A 14,797-nucleotide genomic window follows, 5' to 3' on the forward strand; every position below is an offset into this window, starting at 1 on the left:
ATAACACCTATCTGATACCACATCCAACACCTTTCAAGTTAAATAAGTGCTGTCAGCCCTTGTCATGTACTCCTTCTTACAAAACTCATCCTCTCACCTTTTTCCAACTCAATCATCTTTTATCTACTCGTCATTTTTATATACTCAGTAAATAATTAAATATACACTAAAATGTGATACTGGTCCCTGGTTTCAATATATCTACACTATCTGTCTATCTACTGCCAGACTCTTAATCCTGTAAGGGGTGGCCACAAACAAACTGCCTCCCTGTCCCCTGCCATTTCACTGCCCTGCTCCCAGCTCACAGCCCCCCCTCCCTCTCTCATATACCTCCCCAATTCTCCACCTCATCCTTAGTCTCCCCCTCCCTCACCCTCAACTCCCTATCCCAATAAAGGAGGATGGTGGACTGCAAGAGAAAGTAACTTCTGGTTTCCTATTCAGATGGGACCACTACAAGAATTTTTAAAAAGTCGCAATTGGACACTTACCAGAGAGTGGAGGCAGATGGATGGTATTACCACAATTTGGCAGCTGGTTGGTATTTGGCTTTCTTCTTCTCCTTCCCTCTCTCTGTCGGCAGTTTCCACAGATGGGTCAACTCACACACCTGAAAAATATAGTTCACATTAGTCCTTTCCTTCCAAACCTTGAATAACCCGCCCCGTCCCGACCACTTTCACACCACTGGTACCCCCCAATCCTGACCATTTTTGGACCCAAATTTTTTTTGCTAAAACTTTCGCTTTTGGTCAGAAACAATGGTGAGTCACGAAGAAATTGTTCCCCGGGGTCCATAATTGCCCTAAACAGGTATGCCTTGGTCACACCTGGCACCGTGTTCCCCGTAGGTGGTCTGAGCCTCTAACGTTTTCTATGGCATTATAAGTCTGGGAAACCAGTGAAAGTAGGAAGATATGTATTTATTACAAACATAAAAACATGTGATAAAAGAGTAAATTGGATTTTATACAAAAATAGAGCTGAAATAAGCATTGTACCATCGTGCGAAAAGAGCAAAATCGGGCAGACTGGTCACGATGAATCGCTAACATTCCAGAATCATGATACATATCATTTTTTCTACTTACATAATACTTCTACAATAATATTATACCATTTTACATTTTATTGAACTGTTTTTACGTATTCACAGGCCTTTCGATAACATTTAGCGTAATGTTAGCGCTTATTTACGTAATGAGTGAACTCGCTGTGACTGTTGTTTCAACTCATATTGTGTTTTTTCTACTTACATAATACATTCCTAATAACATTATACACTTTTCAACTGTAGAGAACTGTTTTGAGATAGTTTCAAGCCTTACGTAAATATTTAGCGTAATAATAGCGCATAATAACACACACGGTGAAGTCGCTATGACTACTATTTCAACTTACAACCTATTTTTGTACTTATATAATAATTCTCCACTAACATTGCACATGTTTACACTTGATATAATTGATATCACATAATTTCAGACCTTACGATTCAACTGAGTGTCATATTATCGCGTACTTACACAGTGAGTGTTATCGCGATATCATTTGTTTCATCTTACACTAGTATTCAACTTATAAATTACCTTACTACTAACATTACAACCTTTTCCACTTTATATAATTCCTATCACATACTTACTGACCAGAATGTTCTACTGAGAGTAATATTTTCGCAGATTTACACAGTGGGTGTACTCGTGACATCAATTATTATAACTTACACTATTTTTCAACTTAAACGTTTTATTCATGCTAACATTACACCCGTTTCCACTTTATATTCTTGCTATCACATATTTACTGACCAGAGTGTTATACTGAGCGTCATATTTTCGCAGATTTACACAGTGGGTGTAGTTCACTTCTTTCAACTTACACTATTTCTCATCTTATACATTACTTTCCTGAAAACATTACACCCGTTTCAACTTTATATATGACTTAGCACCTACTGACTGGCCTTACCATTATAATGAGCGTCATATTGCCATCCCACACAGTTTCAGTAGTGTAGAAAATTATGGTACTCTTTGAAACAAGGCTGAAGGCACATCGCAACATTGCACTCGACACACTCGTACCTTGTGTCTTTTCTCTGAGTGGATGGTCTGACTGTTGAGTGCTTACATACATGGCAGCGGCACTGGGGTTTACGACGGTTTGGGTCGGAAGGGATTGTGCTAGGATAGTGGCGTCCTGCAAGGCGTAGGGGAGTCTGGGCAGCCATGGGGGTGCGGGTGCGGTGTGTGGGTCTGTCCTGGGCATGCTTGGCGATTATTTCACGTGCCAGCTCCCTCACAAACCCCTCAAAGGTCTCGGATACTCAGATGGTCATGGCGTGCAGGTAGTGGGCGTTCAGGACCGTGATGTCGAGCAAGTGGAAAAAGAGTTTCTTGTACCACTTCATCGTGGTCCTGGCACAGTCAACACTGGAAATCATCGAGTCTGACTGATCCACTTGCCTCATGTTCAGATTATAGTCCAGTACAGACTCGGGTTTCCAGACGTTGCGCCTCCTCTCGCTACGGTGATCCACGGAGTCTGTGCGGTGCATCAGGGGGCTGTGAACAGTTGATAGGAGGCAAACTTCCCTGTTGTGGTTCCACAGGGTGGCAAGGATGTTATTGGCCTGGAAGAAAACCACCTCGTTCTTGTCAAGTTTCCTCCCTATCTTGACCATATGGCGACGGTTTCTCTTGACTGTACCACAGACTCCGGTGTCGTGTTGGTGGAGGAACCTAGCGAGAAGAGGGCTAGTGTACCAGTTGTCCAGGTACAACACATGACCACGATGAAGGTACTCCTCTATCACTGTCTTCACCACGGCCCCAGAGAGTCCTATACTACGATCTTCTGTTATATCTGTCTGTGCGCCTGTGTACAAGACTATGTCTTGCACATAACCAGTCTTACAGTCACACATAACAAAGATCTTGAACCCGAAACGGTGTCTCTTGCTGGGTATGTACTGCCTAAAGGAAATATTGCCTCTCCAAAACACAAGACTCTCATCTATGACGAGGTCTCTGTAAGGATAAAATGAGGAGCGGAACATTTCCCGTAAATGATCAAATACCAGCCTAATTCTCCTCCTTTTATCAGTGTTATTTGCATTGGCGGATCTTCTGCATCAAAAAAGTGGAGGCGGCCGAGAATATACTGAAATCTGTTACAACTCATCACCTTTCCAAAGAAAGGTGTGAGGATCATTGGGTCAGTTGTCCAGTAGGCAGGAATTTGGTTTTTCCTTACCACACCCATCAAGAGAACCAGGGCCAAAAATAAGAACATCTCTGAAATTGTAACGGGATAGTCATATTGTTGGGAATGCCTGCTCGTGGTTCCCAAACGTTCACTTTCAGGGCGCTGTGTTCGTGAAAATATATTGGTCTGTTCCAATATGCGCCCCACAAACGCCTCCCCAAAGAACAAGTGGAAAAAATCCACCCTAGACGAACCCGCATGCACACCTGGAGCCGTACAACCAGACCGCCACTCCTCAGTGAAAGGGTGAATGATGGGAGTAAAATTACTCCCATCTTCCCAGTTCCACGAGACACCACCGTCTCCAGCCATGTCCCCATCGTCCCCTTCGTCAGGGTGGGGAGATGAGGGTGGTGGGGGAGGTTGGGGAGGTGGAGAGCGGCGCCTCTCATGACTCGCACTTCTCTTCCCTCTCCCTTTTCCTTTACCCTTTCCCTTCCCTTTCCTTCCTTTCCCCACATCCTGGGGCTGTGGGGAGGAAGTTTGGGAATATTGTGGGGCGAAAGACGTGCTGGGGAGTGGCTCCACCTCCTCTCCCCTAGGCCTACGTGCACCACGTGCTCGTGCTGCCTACCTCACACCACTTTCCCCTTCACCCCGCACTTCCGCCACACCACTTTCCCTTTCACCCCGCGCTGCCGCCACACCACTTTCCCTTTCACCCAGCACTCCCAACACACCACTTTCCCCTTCCCCAGACAAAAGACTTGCACCATACCTGATATGTCTTCTCGCCCCACCTTCTGATCCTCGGGGTGATATTTTTTCTTTTCCCAACCACGAGGCGATATCACGTCCTAAGCCACCGTCATCCTCATCGTCCTCATCCTCGTCCTCATCAGATTCGGGATGGAGAGATAGCCGTGCACGTGGTTGGGGAGCAGGCTGGCCTTCCCTTGCCTTACGGTATGTCACATACCGCTTTTTCCGGGGCAAAGGGACCTCTTCATCACTGCTTGTTATTTCTTCCTCTGGCTGGACGTAATCGCGATCCACCACATCATCGTCAAGTGGAGAATCACTATCTCCAGTGAAGGCTTCCAGGGCGAATGCAATTTCGTCGCCTGAGAGACCTTTCCGTGCCATGTCTGACCTGGGTCACTGCTAACAGGTGTGTGACCGAGACAAGGGCGAGCGCAGGTCACGCGGGGTCTGGGACGCTGCCCGCCTGGCGACATGTAGGGGAGGCTTGGGTACGTGGGCGAATCGAAAATCTCGCGCGAATTTTGAAAATTGTGGAAATTATGAACCTTGCAATTGCAGGACGTTGAAGTACGTCAACAGGATTGGCAGTGACATAACGTGAGGACGTGGAAGTACGTCGACGGGACGCTGCAGGTTAACTAAAGTATCTGGTTGGCAGCAAGAACAATATCACCTAGAGACAGCATGATTTAATTACATGGCAGTAAGAATCAAATGTCTTTAATGCTAATAACCCATCCATTCATCCATCATCCGATCTTATGTTGCCCCATGAGGAGCGTAGGAGCCCGGGGCTAGACAAGTTGGTCCTAACATTTAAGATGAGAGTGACCAGCCTCACTCATCTCTGTGTGGCATTACATGAGCAATAAACCCTAACCACCCCTTGGATATAAACCTATACAGGCTCAAGCTGATTGGAGTGCCATAATTACCCACTAAACCACCAGGAACCATAATTTGGTTATTACGTGGATACACACCCAGCAAAGTAAATGGTTTCCTCGTGTACAGGAAACCCATTGGCTTGTCACTCAGTGTAGAGTAACCTGTAGACAGGAGGAGGAGGAGGAAAGAATGAAGGAAAGAAAGGAAGAAAAGGAAGGAAAGACGGAAGAGAGGAAAGGACAGTCACCCGAGAGCAGCATTACGTCGAGTAAGTAGTGATGCCTTCAGGTGACTGCACTTTCCTATCTTCCTTCCTTCCCCTTCTGCTTTTCTTTCCTTCATTCTAGCATATGTGGATCTTTCCTCCACACTCTTAAGTAATTTCCTTACCCTTATCCTGTAAGTCTCCCAGCAGGACCTCACCCCATGTCCTCCTCAGTCTGCATCTTGGCATTCTTCCCTCCATTATTCAAAACTGTGAACGTTCCTCAATCAGCCTCCCATTAAGTCCAAACAAACTTAACCCCTAAAGTCCTACGGCTGACAATCATGGGCCTCGGAAAATGTGCAATAAAGTCCTGTGGCCGACAATCGTATATTCATTCATTCATCATCCAATCCTACCTTGCCCCATGAGAAGCGTAGCAGCCTGGGGCTAGGCAAGTTGGTCCTGACATTTAAGATGAGAGAGACCAGCCTCACTCATCCCTAAGTGGCATTACATGAGCAATAAACCCCAACCATCCCTTGGATATAAACCTTCACCAGCTCAATCTGACTGGAGTGCAATAATTACCCACTAAACCACCAGGTGCCAAAATCTGGTTATATGGTTACCACCCAGCATAGTAAATGATTTCCTGGTGTAGAGGAAAAATCATTTGGCTTGTCACTCAGTGTAGAGTCACCCACAGGCAAAAGGAGGTGGAAAGAATGATGGAAAGAAAGACAGAAGAGGGAGTGTAAAGTCACCCGTAGCCAGAAAGATGAGGAAAGAATGGAGGAAAGACAGAAGAGGATGGAGGGAATGAAGGATGGAGGAGAGGAAAGGGCAAAACACCCAAGAGCAGCACTACATCGAGTGAGTGGATGGTGAGCACCCCCACCTATGATCGTGTAGATTACAAAAAACTGGAGAAATGTCACCTCGCCTCTTTTATGATGCAAATGATACCTCACCAATGGAAACTAAGAGATTACGTAGTGGGAGGCAGGATCCAGCCCCCTCCCCGGATGTGGGGGCCCCTCCTCCCCAGGCCATCTCCCTAACTCCCTTTGCCCCATTGGATCCTGCCCTCTGTGTCCCCTCCCACCCAAACTACCCCCATATCCCCTCTAGACCGTATTGGGTGAGAGTGGCAGACATATTCCCTGCCTTTCCCCCCCTCCTGATGCCCCCCTCACATTCCTTCCACCTCCCTATTCCCCCTTATTTTTTATATATATATATTTTTTCTGATGGTAGATTGTGCAGTAACCATTTGACATATAAGGGTGAAATATACATTTTCTGATGTGTAAAATCAAGCTCTTCAAAGGTGCAATTCTCTCTCTCTCTCTCTCTATAAGCAAGGGATAACAAGTTTCATTTTTTTACGTTCTTTGACGGTCAATACTGAAGTAATCATTAGTCATATGTCTGTGAAATAATATATTTTCAGATGTAAATTCAAGCTCTTGAAACCTGTAAGCAAAAATTTTACCTTGGAGAAAGTTAAAAAACTGGATTATTTCTGCGGTTCCGGAGATACATAGGCTGGGAGATTTGACCAAGGCCGACACATACAAGCATGTTGGAGCCTTTAAAAACGAAACGAAACGAAACGAAACAAAACGAACGAAACGGGTTAACCTACCAGTGTGCAACCCTTATAAAAGATCTCTGATGTTCATCACTGACAAATTAACAGGTTTACCATGGTTTTGAATTAACAACCCTGTATTTTACTTTGGAAAAACATACTGTCAGACGGGGCTATTTTGGACAGCTGGCTGCTGCTTGCATATGTTTTTTTCTTTAATTTCTGAAAAATAGCACTCTTAACTTACATATTCATTTTTTTTTTTTTTCAGAGATGCTGTATACTTTGTACCTTAATTCTGTTAAGCTGTTATTTTTCTACTCTTTGTTTTAGTCCCTGTTCTTTTGTTAATACTTTGTTCTCATGACACTGTTTTTCCTGCAGAATTGGTGAGAAAATATTAAGGTGCAGATACCAGACTTAAAGACAGTCAACAACAACCAAACTTTTTTTTGGAGGTTATAGACTATTAAGGTTTGTGTACCCAATATTGTATTAAATTTGATCAATAATTATCCTCCGAAAAAAATGCATAACAGCCCAAGGTTATGTCGGACAGTGACACAATTTCTGAAGCAGTTTCAGTTTATTCAACCTTGCACCTCCTTGGAACTTAAAAGGGCCTTTTCTTCTCATTTACCTGTCTACTGATGGTAAGAAATTACAAGTAAGCCATGGAGAGGGCTGCCACGTTTAAGAATTACTCTCAAGAGAACCTTAATGCAGCTGTTCAACCTGTTCTGGATGGACGGATGACTGTTTGCAAAACTGCCATTGAGTTTAATGTGCCCCATAGCACACTCTTAGACAGAAAGAAGGCCACAACTGAAGGGTTGCACATTTGTCAACCAGGACATCCCACTTCACTAACATGGGAAAAGGAAGAAGCAATTGCCCAAAATGTAGCAACTCTTGGGGACCATGGCCTGGCATCTGACTCCAAGGACCTATGGAATTTCATCAAAGTACAACTGGACAGAACAGCCAGGATGGTTGAGCCTTTTGACAACAACCTACCGGGTAGGACCAGATTGCTGGGTTTTATAAGAAGAATTGCCATATTCTTACCAGAAGACTCTGTCAGAATATCAGTCGAAAACATGCTGCCGTCACCAAAGAGCAAATTCAAGACTATTTCTCCCACCTAGAAGACTCCCTGTTTGGCATTCCTCTACCAAACATCATAAATTACCATGAGACAAAGCTACAGGATGATCACAAATCAAAAATGCAGTTCTTTAGTTGGGAAATCAAGTTTGCAGAGAGGGTTAAGAACACAAGCATGACTATCTCCATCATGTTCGCTGGCACTGCTGCCAGGCAAATGCTTGCCCCTCACGTTGTCAACAAGACAGAGCATCTCATGGATACATGGACTACAGAAGGTCCAAGCAACTGTCACTGTAACTGCATTCTATAACTAAACTTGCTTTGTTATTTATTGGGGGGAAAAAAAAAAAAAAAAAAAAAAAAAAAATACCAGTAGATTTTAAGAATTTCATTAAAAAAAATTAATTCATAAAAATTTCCAAAAATTCCATCTTAAGTTTTTTTTTTCAGTATATTCAAACTTCATTTAAATATTTTATAACATTAGTGTTTGTAGAAATGCTTAATGTTTGGCTGAAAGGAATTTTAAATATTTTTCTACCACAGGACATTTTTCTTTGCACTATTTTATTCTCAAAGCACTGTTCTAGATCCATGAAATAAATGAGGATCCTATGTTAATTACAATGTGTTCTCTGTAGCAAAAAGTTTTAAAAATGGCCGAAAATGTACAAAATAGCCCCATCTGACGGTATGCTTTTACTATAATCAAGAGAAACCTAGGACATTAACAATGTTAAAAACTATCATGATTAATGCTTCAGCAGAGATCAGAGCTTTGTAGTTTATTCTACTTTACGGCATTCAGTTTTATTCAACTTATGACAGTAATGCTTCTGAGGAGATCATAAAAAAAAAAAAATATATGATCTTTTACTTACTTTTCAGACCCATTTCTCAGTGTAGTATAAAACTGATGCATTAAGACATAAGTAATGCAAGTTCTCTCACTTTTGTGGCTTCTCTCTCTCCATTTTGAGTTCATCCTTTATTCCATCGCTTAACCCTTAAACCGCGGGCTTGTTTTGCTTTGACTTGCGACTCCCGCGGGCATATTCGCGCTCCGACAGACTCTATAAAAATATTTGCCAAAAATCAGTTATTAGTCCTAGAATATTAAAATCACATATACTTATGGCACATACCTTCAGCTTTCTCCTTGGGTGTTTAATGAGCCTTCATTGAGTACCGTTGGACTTGTGGAGACCTCTGAAGTTGGGTAACGAAGTCTCCACTTTACACTTCCTGACAACTCGTAATATGATTACCATAGCCTGATATTATCACTAGAAACACTATGATTCTCAAATAGTTTGGAATCCATACTTCAAAAGAAAAAACACTGTGAAAGCAATGAAAATTACGAGGGCGTATGACCATCCCACTTCCGATCGTTCGCCGCTAGTGTTGTCTATTATTCATAAAAACACTCACAGTTTATATTTCTGTTACCATATAACACATATATATCTACAGTCTTTATCCATAAGTTTCCTTCAGTAATAGTAGTTTATTGTCACTGTAAGAATTCAATTTCTTTCAGTAAAATACGTAGCATTCACTTTCTCGTCCTGTATACTAGCATTGAGAGTGAATGTCACTTTCACCTTCACTCTCATAACTCAGAGTATTCATAGATGCTAGAGTGAAACTTTCACTTTCATTACTCCTAGTATATACTGTATACTCGTATTCTTATAATACTACTCATTTACATTTCTATTTACGTTCTCTATTTTATTTACAGTAATCCCTCTAATATCCGAACGCCCAATATCCGAACATCCCCACTAACCGGATATAATCCTCCTGGGATCCAATATTCCCAAAATGGACCAAAAACTGCAAAAAATTCGAAAAAAATCTGACTTTTTTCCCTCCGATAATTTGAAATTCCCGCCTGGCGCCGAACAGCTGTTACACCATGGTCCCTTCACCCCTTCCTTCCTCCCCCTCCCCCCTCCCCTGTCAGTTGCCATTTGGTATTTTTTTGGTATTTTTCATTACCAAGTGTGGGCCAATTTGGTAATGAAAAATTCGTTTGGTAATGAATTAGAATAATGCATTACCAAATGGATTTTTCACATGTATGAGGATACACAGGATGGAGATGGTGGATTATTTGCTCTCTCTGATTAATCTGCTACCCTACATAGTGCGAAAATAATCAACATGGTGTTAGTTATAAGGAGAGTGATTACATGTATTTCCACTTGTATATATAATTAGCCCCTTAACCGCGGGTGTCATTCCAGAATGATGGCGACAAAGCTGGACCAAACCGCGGGTGGCATTCTGGAATGATCGTGAATATTTTGAACACTGCGCGTTTTCCCGGCGTGCAAATATTCTCACGCAAGAGTAGCTGTCGAGTTCTTTCACGCCAGCCATCCCACACCTCCCTCCTCCAACCCCGAGGGGCCCCCCCCCACCCCTGCCCTGACCCGCGTCAGTCAGTATCTGTCCAGCTCTGTGCGTGATAATGGCGCTCCGTCCCGACTCATCGTCGCTCGCTTCCTCCTCTACAATGTTTAGTGCTAGTGTTCCCTCTACCTCTACACCGGTAAAGGAACTGCCGACGGCGAGGCAGAAGGGGTTGAGCACTCCTGAAATTAGAACTGAGCTGGACAAAACTGTAAGTACTACTCTTGATTGTGGCAGTGAAAGTGACACACTCACAGCAAGCAGTGATGATTTGGCAGTGACTGGTGGTGAACCATTTTCCATTGATAGTGACAGTGATGAAAGTGATCGTGTTGATTCCCCCCCACCACTCCCAACTTACTCTGGGAAAGGAAAGGCTCCTATGGGCAAATCTGGTATTGCACGTGGGAAGGGAGTGAAGCGCAGGCTCACGTCTCCCACACCAGGCCCTAGTACGCATTTCCCATCAATTTCCCGTTCCCCTAGCCCAATTGCCCTCACATCATCATCATCATCATCTGTCGTGCCCTCTCCTCAGTCTACATCATCTGAGGAGTACGAATTACCAAAGCCTGCAAAGCGAGGGAAGGCAGGCCGTGCAGGCCGTGCAGGCAGGCCTAGAACAAAGGGGATGCGTGGCAGTTGGAGGGCAAAGCTGGGCGATAAGCGAGGCGATAAGCGAGGTGATAAGCGGGGTAGAAAGGGTCAAGTTTCACCACGCACCAGGTCAGAAACCCCCCCGCCTGCCCCCCGCTCAGTTCCCTCACCCGCGCCACCCCCCCACTCACCGCCCCCGCACTCACCCCCCTCCCCGTTGCCTCCTGCCTCACCCACCTCCCGCTTGCCTCCTGCCTCACCCATTGCCTCTACATCAGCTCCTTCTCACGGGGAAAAGAGTGGAATGCAACCTGCCCCTGCCACTGAACCACGCACAGGGCAAGTTGATGCATTTGTTTGGACTGACGGTGGAGATTTCCAGCCACACAATCCACCGTTTGATATGACAAATGCTGGAATACAGCCTGCCTTCCCATGCAACGCAGGTGATGAGTTTGTTGATTACTTCCTGGCCTTCCTTGATGATGAAATTGTGCAGCATGTCAGCGATGAGACCAATAGGTATGCAACTCAGTGTGCAGCACAAGGGCTGGGACCTATCGGCTCACCAAAGCAAGTGTCGTGGTTGCCTGTCGGGATCAGAGAGCTGTATGTTTTTTTGCACTCATGTTTTTGATGCCCCATATAAAGAGACATGAGTTGGAGGAGTACTGGCTCGTGGATGACATAACTACTATCCCAATATTCGGGAAGTATATGTCACGGGATCGGTTCCGACAGCTGCTTGGATACCTGCACTTCGCTGACAATGACAACCCGTCCCAAACTGACCCATTGTGGAAAGTGAGGGATTTCCTCAACAAGATTAGGGATCGATTTATGCGATTTTTCAGGCCTATGCAGAAAGTCGTCATAGACGAGTCCCTGGTATTGTTCAGAGGACGTCTCAAATTCAGGCAGTACATCCCCAGCAAACGCCACCGCTTTGGGATAAAGTTCTTTGTGCTGTGTGACTGTGAGACGGGGTATATAATGGATTTTGTCATTTACTCGGCTAGCACAATGGATGTGAACAGGAAAGACCCCCTTGGCTTCTCTGGCTCCGTGGTAAAAGTGCTGATGGAGAGGTATTTTGGTGGTAATCATGTGCTGTACACAGACAATTATTACACAGCACCGAAACTCTCCAAATACCTTGCTGAACACGGCATTGGCACTGTTGGCACTGTACGGAGCTATAGGAAAGAGTGGCCAAGTTTCCCCGAAGCATCATCATCATCCAGGGGAGATGTTCACCTGAAGAAGTCAGACAAGCTTCTTGCGATCAGGTGGCATGACAAGAAGGTTGTCAATATGATCAGCACCATCCACAAGGGGGAAATGAAGAGAACTGGGAAGGTCAGCTACAGGACGGGAGAGCCAATCATGAAGCCTGATGCCGTCATTGATTATAATGTAAATATGAGACTCGTTGATAAGTCTGATATGATGATTGGCGAAATAGACTGTCTCAGGAGAAACACCCGATGGTACAGGAAGGCTTGCCTGCACATGCTCGATATGTGCATGCTCAATGCCTTCATTCTTTACAAGACACAAGTCTTGCATAAGGCAACCATCACTGAGACAGTTTTCCAAGACTGTCGTGCAGCAGCTACTTGAACGATTTGGTCAGGTGACGGCATTGATCCCGAGGCGACACTCTGACACACAACCTGACCGTCTTGAGTGCCGCAATTACATGAGCCGGCACCAGCTTGTGAAACTGCCTCCTAAAGCAGGCGGCAGGTTGTCACAGGGCCGCTGCAGAGTATGTTCAACCACCACACGAAGGCCTACGACGAGAAAAATGAGCACACACCAGTGCCTTGAATGCCAAGTCGCTCTATGTGTAACTCCGTGCTTTGCCGAGTACCACTCTCTGAGTAAATACTGAAAGTGACAGTGATATATAGTGATGCGACAGTGACGTGCTTTGCCAATAATTGTATAATGGATAATGTAGTAATAAGGGATATTTTGCCTAGAAAATAAAGGAAATATTGGCCAGTATAATAAGTGATATTGTAATAAGAGAATCTGCGGGACTTGTGGAATTCTGCGGCACTTATGTAATTCTGTGATGCGCCAGTGACGCAATATAGTAATAAGTGCATTGTAAATATAATGTACATTGCCCATATTATATGTAAAATAATATTAGAAGTTAGAAAGAATGAAAAGATCGCAGGAAACGTCAGTGAGCGGGTGCCGCCGCAGTGAAGTGAGGCGCAGCCGCAGTGAAGAGCGGGTGCAGCCGCAGGGAAGTGCCTTTTACCTACCTCAGTGAACACAGAGTGGGTGTTTATCGTATGTACAGTGTTCATATATGTTTATATTACTATTATGAGAGAGTGGTTGGCATTTGGTACTGGTGTGTGGGGCGTAAAATAGTTATTTCACACCCCTCACTTCTAACGGCTCTCCCCGTCCTGTGAAAGTCAACGAAGTCATGAAACCTACATCAATGGAAAGCTGAAGGTTTGTACTTTCTAATGGTACCTTATTTTTTTTCTCTAGCTTTATTCTGTGCAGAGTTATTAAGGTTTAAAGGTTTGTTTACATTTGGCTGAAACCCCCGCGGGAGAGGACAGTCAGACCAAAACAATACCCGCGGTTAAGGGGTTAGTGAAGAATATATGCTAGCTTTACGAATTTGGTAATGAAAAGTTATATTTGACAATGAAAGTTGAGGAGGTTGGTAATGTGGCTGTTGCGATCTGGCAACTCTGTTACCCCACCAACATCAACAGTCACAGCTTAACTCCGATGGAGAGAAGATACTCATAACAGTGAAAGCCACAGGTGCCTGTTTTTTGTGAATAAACAGTGAATAAACTGCAATACCTTGCCACTAGAACACACAGGAATTTACAGTGTTGTGCAGTGTTAAGAAATTAGAATTTAGAGTGCAGAGGATTAACTGTGGACTGCAAACTGGCGGTTCAAACCAGTCCAGGAGCAAGGGACTTGTAAGTACCCAGAATGTTTAATATTGTATAAACTCACCTCTAAAACCTCATTTTATGGTTCTTTTGCATTTATTTCAGTCTTTTATGTCCCTTATTGGTGTGATTTGGGTCTTAAATAGGTGCAATGCAAGTCCAGAGGGAGTTGTATAGGTGTTTTTCAGAGTTAGGGTCCATAAGTACAAGTCCATAAGCTGGGGCCCAATATCCGGACAGGACCACTATCCGGACCTGCCTATGGCTCTATTATGTCGGATATTGGAGGGATTACTGTATTTACATACCACGTTGAGTACACCGCTTCACGTCCGATCAGCGAAGTTAAGCAACGTTGGGTCTGGTTAGTACTTGGATGGGTGACCGCCTAGGAACACCAGATGCTGTTGGCAGCCCTACGTGTCAAGTGGGGTTGGTGGAGGATTAGTGCCCCTCCCTGTAAAACAATTAACTCTAAGCCGTTGGCCACCCCGTTTGGGATACATGGCGTCTGGCAATGAATGAATGAAAAACATTCCAATTTTATTTACACTGTGTTATGCAGTCACTTGAAGTAACTTGTAAAACTATTTTCCACTGTTCACTTATATTTACATTCATTGCTTTCAGTTGCTGTTTACACATTATTTACAATTCCACTTGCACTGTTTTACTCAATAAAAAGAATGTAGTCACTTTCTATCAATTGTCAGCCCTTTACCTCTTTCCACACGAGGTTTAGTAGGGGGTAAAGGTCACAGGGCCCTTTGCATGGGGCTACAAAGCGGCGGAAGTTAGCAGGAGCTAATCAGACATACTCCCACCTTCAAAGACGACAGTGAACTGATAGTAGTGGCCTCCTGCTGCCTGGCTAGGGTGAGTGCAATACTACCAACTTCAGCCCTGTGAGACCTGCTAATATATAGCAATGAGGATATAAAGGAGCGTTGTGGTGTGGATGTGATAGGAAGCGTTATGAGGAACACACTGAGGTGGTCTGGCCACGTGGAGAGGATGGAGGGTGAAAGACTGACGAAGAGAGTGTATGTGAGT

The 14,797-nt window shown here is 44.2% G+C and overlaps 1 pseudogene; it reads left to right on the forward strand.

Annotated features, from left to right (window-relative positions):
• The first annotated feature begins 14,038 nt into the window (after positions 1-14,038).
• LOC145404178 (5S ribosomal RNA) lies at positions 14,039-14,159 on the forward strand (annotated as a pseudogene).
• Positions 14,160-14,797: the final 638 nt, after the last annotated feature.

The sequence above is a fragment of the Coenobita brevimanus genome, chromosome 62, assembly GCF_032717465.1.
Source record: "Coenobita brevimanus isolate Jiangsu-jjx chromosome 62, ASM3271746v2, whole genome shotgun sequence".
NCBI lineage: Eukaryota > Metazoa > Arthropoda > Malacostraca > Decapoda > Coenobitidae > Coenobita > Coenobita brevimanus.